Consider the following 6,708-nt stretch of genomic DNA (forward strand, 5'->3'; position numbering starts at 1 on the left):
TTACATTTTTTTAATACAAAATTGATTCAAATCCACTTGTATGGTGATCATCAGTAAATCCAAATATATTATAACCTATTAAATTAAATTTAAATTGAGATGGAATAATCGTACAAACCCTAACTTAGTAAATGAATATTAAATGAAATTTAGATTGAATAAAAGTAGAAACCCTAATTTTCATTTAGAATGAATAATTGTAGAAACCCTAGTTTGTAAATGAGAAGAAGTATGTCCGTTTGAAGTATTTTATTCTTTTCACAGTTAGACTCTCACTCTTAAAACTATTCATCCCACATTTGATTCCACATCTGGACTTGGAGCTTCTTACCATTATAACTCCTATAACCTTAATATATTCACATATCCAAGGTTGCAGAGAAAAAAAGTTTATTTTAAAGATTTGGATGACATTATGACAAAGCAGAATGTTAATTTTTAAGGAACAAATTTTTTATTTTTTATTTTTTTTTAACCTTTACCGTTTTTAAAAAAAAAAAAAAAAAAAATTGATGATAAATTTAACTCTCACTTCCAACCTGTGCTTCCCAAACAATTCTCAAAACAAGTTTAATTATGTATCACAAACTTATATAGAATAATCATGTCCAACAATCTTGGAAATAATAGATACACAAAAGTTTCTCTCTCTTGTTCTTGTGAAATATAAGAACTTCACTATGTTCTCATTTTCTCATTTTCGGGTATTACAGATACACAGATACATAAAATAACTTTATAAAACATCGAAAAAGACTCTCTGTTAACAGAGCAACTCATCATATCTCACATATTAAAACTCAACATACTAAGGCAACAGTATCTGCATGAGGAAATGCAAGATTTTCCACCAAGTCGATGCATTTCAGGAGGAGATACATTAGGCCGATAACTTGTAATCTTTTGGAGGCGGTGTATTAGCGTATCTCCACGTGATTTTCTCATAAGCTTCACTAAGTTGCCTATTCCCTGCCACCTCATTGATAGGTACAGCATCAGAGATCTCTTTTAAATCATCTTTCGTGAGCTTCACTCTCACCGAACCAAGATTATCATCAAGGTTTTTGATCTTGGTTGTACATACAAAAAGTACATGAGTTCAAAGATGTGATTACGAGTGTAACATATTTCAGATCGTACGTGTTCAGCTTACTATTTCAATTGAATTGTGCAGCCACATGTTAGGGTGAATGGACTTAATATTTAATTTAAGTTCATTATCATGCATTTGCCTCTTTCGACCAGAAGCCCATAGTACAATGTACAATTTTAGAATTTTAAAGCACCTAACGAACCAGTGAATTTAAACTGACCTAGGTATATCCAGGAACTCAATTAGATTATTCCTTCTTATTAAGGAAAATTATTACGAATAGGTCTTCCAAAGATGAACAAGTATCCAACAAGCCGAAGTGTGACCAGAGAAACAAAAGGAACAAAAGGAAATATCTCACACTCTTCGTTCCAGGAGGTAACACGAGCTTCCAAACCAGCTCTGACTCTTTGAATGAAACTCACACTTCTGGTTTGAATGTAAATGAACCATAACTATGCAGCCCTATTCCTAATAGATTGTGGGAGAACCACTTCTATCATAACGAGGAGATTCAGGCACCAATTGGAACTTTAACTGGCATGGATATAGCACATCAGAATGGAATTGCAAAATCGATGAGTTAGACGCTACTCAAGAAGGCATGTTGCATGATGTTCATAAAAGGAATGCGTAGAGTTTTCAGCAGAAAGACAGAAAGTGATGAAATTTATCCCTTCCCACGGACCACGTATCAACATGAAGATATCTCAAGTACTTATCAATTATCTAGCATTATTTTTAGTCTTGAGATATCAGTGTTCCTATTCAATGTCCATAAGGAAGATGGTACAATGGTAGCCAACGAGAAGTAAATTTTCTCAGTTATGCAGAGTAGTGAAGGGATACTAATTGGGGGTGCATTTGATCCTACTTCACCCACAATTGAATTCGTTAGAACTAGGGATGTTACCTTAGCATCATGAGCAAGCAGATTGATAGAAAAGAAAAAAGGTTTTCACTATACCGAAAGAATAGTTGAGCATGGTACCACGGAGTAGTCAAAACAGCAGGAACAGCCATAAAAAATTATAAAACAGTGGACCCAATTGGTCACAAACACACGAAAGATTATTTAATAATAAGAAACATCCTTTAATTCTTTGAAGGCTGTAACAAAGGCTATGCTCTAGTAGCTGGTAAAAATAAGTCTGGAAGATGGAATCCATTCACAATAACTAGGAAGTCTGGGATTTCATCATGTTATACAAGGAAATTTTGTGAAAAGATATGCAGAAAAGACTCAAAGAGTGATTTCTTGAGATTGAAGTGATATTTAAGGAAATCTTAGTTTTGAAGGACTGTTATTTCCAGTTCTAGAGCACACTCAATTCATGTTTCTTGACCATTTTAGAACACACTCAATTCATGAATGTTGACCTTGGTTGCATTGATTGGCTTAAAACAAGATCAGCTTGATGTTAAGACAAATACAACGTGAAGTTTTGGGGTTATCCTATTTATTATAAGTTTGTATCATTTTGATGTAGTTTTTGAATGTTTTTATTACAACCAACAAAGCAAATTTGAATTTACATTTTATCAACATTGGAGCAAAATTTGATGAGAGTCGCTCACCAGGAATATGGCTAATCTAGCCTGACGACACAGCGGTACTCTATGTTTTCATTACAAGGAAGTTTTTTGAGGCTTATTCTGTTCTGTTATCAGATTGTATCATTTTGAGCTAGTTATTGACTTATGTTTTATTAGGGAAAAAAAAATTGAAGTAAATCTAAAATCACATTTGTTAAAAATGAAGCAAAGAATTGATGAGTCACTCACCGGGAAGGGGTGCAATATCATCCCCCTGATGAAGAACCCATGCAAGTGCGAGCTGTATAGGGGTGCATCCATGCTTCTTAGCCAATGCTTCTATTCGAGTATAAATGATCTTGTTTTTCTCAAAGTTCTCTCCCGTAAACCTAGGATGTGTTTCCTGATAGAAAAAAAGATTTGTCATTCATTCGTACACCAATTTTGCTCAAACAAGGAAAAGGAGGAACCATAATAAGATCTTGAGGATGCTTTCTATTATAAAACCAATGAAAGCGAATAGACGACACAAGGAAAAGGACCGATAAAGCTACAGTTCATACCAAGTAAGTCTTTGGAGGCACACTGTCCACAATTCCCCTGCCACCGAAAAATCCATGACCAACAGGGCTGTACAAAACTATCCTGATTCCAAGTTCCCTGATTATCAAAACATATTTAAGGAACATATGAGAAGAAAGGGAAAAACAAAGAAAATTGGAACTTGGAAGTATATAGAGGAAAACAGAATTGCTAAAAAATTGAGATACAAACTTCAAAGGAGAAATCCTGTATTCAATCAAAGGAGATTAAAGTTTAAATGCCAAATAAGCTATGTTCTCCGGGTGTACTTTTCTTTGTAAGTGAATTTATTTAGAAAGTAAAGAGTAACATGACATGTTATCAGAAGTATCAAACTGTTGAGAAGGGAAGGTAACTGAACACAAGACAGACTGATGCAAGAATTTTAGACGGAACATAAAAAAAAATACCTGCTAAGCGGGATTATTTCTTCCTCAATGTCACGAGACCAAAGGGAATACTCCATCTATAAAGCAGTGATAGGATGAACATCATGTGCCCTTATAATTGTGTCTGGGCTAGGTTTAGACGGACCAATGTACTTTATTTTACCCTCCTCCACTAGTTTCTTAAGTTCCCCCATCTGGCCACGAAAAATAAAATTCAAATTCTTTAGAAATTAATAACAACTATGAAATCATCCTCAAAAAATAAAAAAATAAAAAAATAAAAAAAATAAAAAAATCTGTAGGGCCTATTGATGGAAATGAAAAAAGAACTATGATACTCACAGTTTCCTCAATAGGTACTGTTGTATCTATTCGGTGTACATAGTAGAGATCAATGTATTCTACACCAAGGCGCTTCAGGCTACCCTCACAACAGGAGCGAACATACTCTGGAGTACCGTTTAGTATAACACAAGTAGGTTGACTTTGGACTATACCAAATTTTGTTGCCAACTGTACCGTTTCTCGTGGCAACTGCTTCAATGCCTGCAAGATTAGGGCTATACTAAATTAAAGACCAATCCAAATCCGTAATAAAATGATTTAAATTTTGCTCGGCAAATAAACAAGAAAATCATCTACTGAAATACACTAGATGAAGATTGACTTGGGGCGTGAATTGGTACTCTGCCGAAATTATAAAGCCAGAAATTGAAGTTGTCAAGTGATATCATATGCAAATGGAAAGTATCCAAGTTGTTTATTTGACTCTTCTAATTAAAATTTATTTTCTTCAGGTCCCAATTGCTTTTGCTCCAAGAAGGCATCATAAACAGCCAAAACTGCTATAATTCTCAAGTTTCATTGTCATTATCTAGTATTCAATTGTGATTGCTGTTAAAGAAACCTAAACTGAGCCCTTAGTTAACAAAAGCTGCAAGCTATCCTTTTATGAATCTTTCTAGCTAGGCAATACACCCATTCTGACATTTCCGGATAATGAAATCATAAAAGAAATATGTGCACATGAAATTGAGTGCATAAATGAATGACTATTTATGGATCTTTCGACTAGTGCATCCAGCTCATCTCTATCTATCTATATGTGTGTGTGTGAGAGAGAGAGAGAAAGAGAGACCCTCCCCCACTATGCAGTTTCTATATGCAATATGAAACTTTTCCCATTGATTTTCAGCCATATCTTAAGCAGAGTACACAATACTTGACTAACTGCTCCAGCTGAATAACCCAATAAGCATTAATAAACGAAGTACACAACCAGAGCCTTTCAGTTCTCACAATTACTCTTTCTTTCTGTTTTTTTTTGTCAACGTCAGAGCTCATTAATTCAAATGCTTCAAATCAGCGTGAAATCAACAAACATGGTTCCTTATACAACATAGACCAGAAAGGAAATGGTGTGATCAACATTATAAAAAGCCAGACAAAAATGTATTGGTACTGCCTTAGTGAAAACATATTTGCATAATATTACCTTTCCCACCAATAATTCATTAGCATGGTCAGCACCATAAACATCTGATGTGTCATAGAATGTGATTCCTTTGTCGAATGCATACTTGATTATTGAAATGCCAACCTCTTCGGGGACAGGAGCATTGTAGGCTCCAGTGAGCCCAAAACAACCATACCCTAATTTCGAGACCTGTGAGAACATAAGGCTCCACAATTTAGAAACGAATGAGAAATAAAGTAAGATCTTACCGGAGACAATTTCTATAAAATTCTTCCCCCATAATTAAGGAGAAAATACAAGCATAGAGCCAATATGATGGTCATAATATTGAGCCCCCTTGATTTTAAGTCCTCAAGTCTAAAAGTTATCTTCTGCTACTCTAACCCCTTCCAGATATTCTCAACGGTAATGGCAAAAAACCAATTTAGGTAGCTACCATCTCTATAAAAGAGCAACCCCATAATTGGTGTAAGGAGAGCTTTGCAATCCAAACCAACAACTGCCCAATGAGTTTGTGATGATTTGGGTTTACAATATTTTGAAGTTTTTGTGCTTGTGACATCTTGGTTCAAATAAAATTTATACAAGAATCTCCCAATCCAAACAATATCTAGATCACTGTTCAGAATTCTTATGATGGTTCCTAGTATTTGATTGCTTTAATTTGCATGGTTAATTACATATTGCGAGTTGAATATTTAATTAATTATTGATCTAGCATATTATTAATTTATGTCGAGTATCTCATAATAATATTAGTATAAGGGAATTTTTTTTTTTTTTTTTTTTTTTTTTTTTTTTTTTTTTTTTTTTGTCTTAATTACTATACAAAAGCATATATTTTCCACCACAAAAAACTTCAAAACAAAGGACAAACCAGTCCCCCTCCCCATCTTATTTTTCTTCTCTCTCTCCATTTCCTTCCACCCAAACATAATGTTATATGAAAAAGCCATTGTGAAATTTTAATTAAAAGAAACAAAGTACAAAGAATTTATTCATGCTAGTGAGAATGAAATTCGAAAGACTGAAATGGTTTCATATGGAGTCCTTGATCGTCCAGTTTCATTCTTGAATTTGAACAGATTACACTATCAATAAATTCTATTTCAACCAAACAATAAACTAACTTTCCTTTAGTGGAATTGGAAATGGAAATGGAAATGGAAATGGAAAAGAAAAGGGTTTAAATTACCTCAAGTCCCTGGCTTCCAAGTTTCACTCTTGGTATCTCAACTTGCTTGCCCTCAGCCATTGTTAAACTTCTTTCTCCTTTGAAATCTGAACTCAGCTTCCACTTTAAAAATTAATGTAAACGACCAACTATATATGTATATCTATATATACACCCACCCACAAACCCCCAATGTTTAAAAGTGTTTTTAGCGGAGGAGAATTCAAGTTGATCACTATGCTGGGTGGATGACGTCACGGATTACGTGTCCATGGGGGTTGCATAATTGCATTATACCGTGTCAAAATAGTAACGGAGCCAGCAAATAATAATAATAATAATAATAAATAAATAAAATTTCCTAAGTATTTCATGTCATAGCAGGCTGTGTTCCCGTATTTCAGTTTTTTCTTTGATAATGGAGTTTTTTTAACTCCATTTGAATTTGAGGTTTTTT

General features: G+C 34.1%; 1 pseudogene; it reads right to left on the bottom strand.

Annotated features, from left to right (window-relative positions):
* Positions 1-290: 290 nt before the first annotated feature.
* Positions 291-6,407, bottom strand: LOC132299876 (perakine reductase-like; annotated as a pseudogene).
* Positions 6,408-6,708: the final 301 nt, after the last annotated feature.

The sequence above is a fragment of the Cornus florida genome, unplaced genomic scaffold (assembly GCF_030987335.1).
Source record: "Cornus florida cultivar Cherokee Brave unplaced genomic scaffold, ASM3098733v1 CherokeeBrave_3.0.0_Hap2_Chr03, whole genome shotgun sequence".
Classification (NCBI taxonomy): Eukaryota; Viridiplantae; Streptophyta; class Magnoliopsida; order Cornales; family Cornaceae; genus Cornus; species Cornus florida.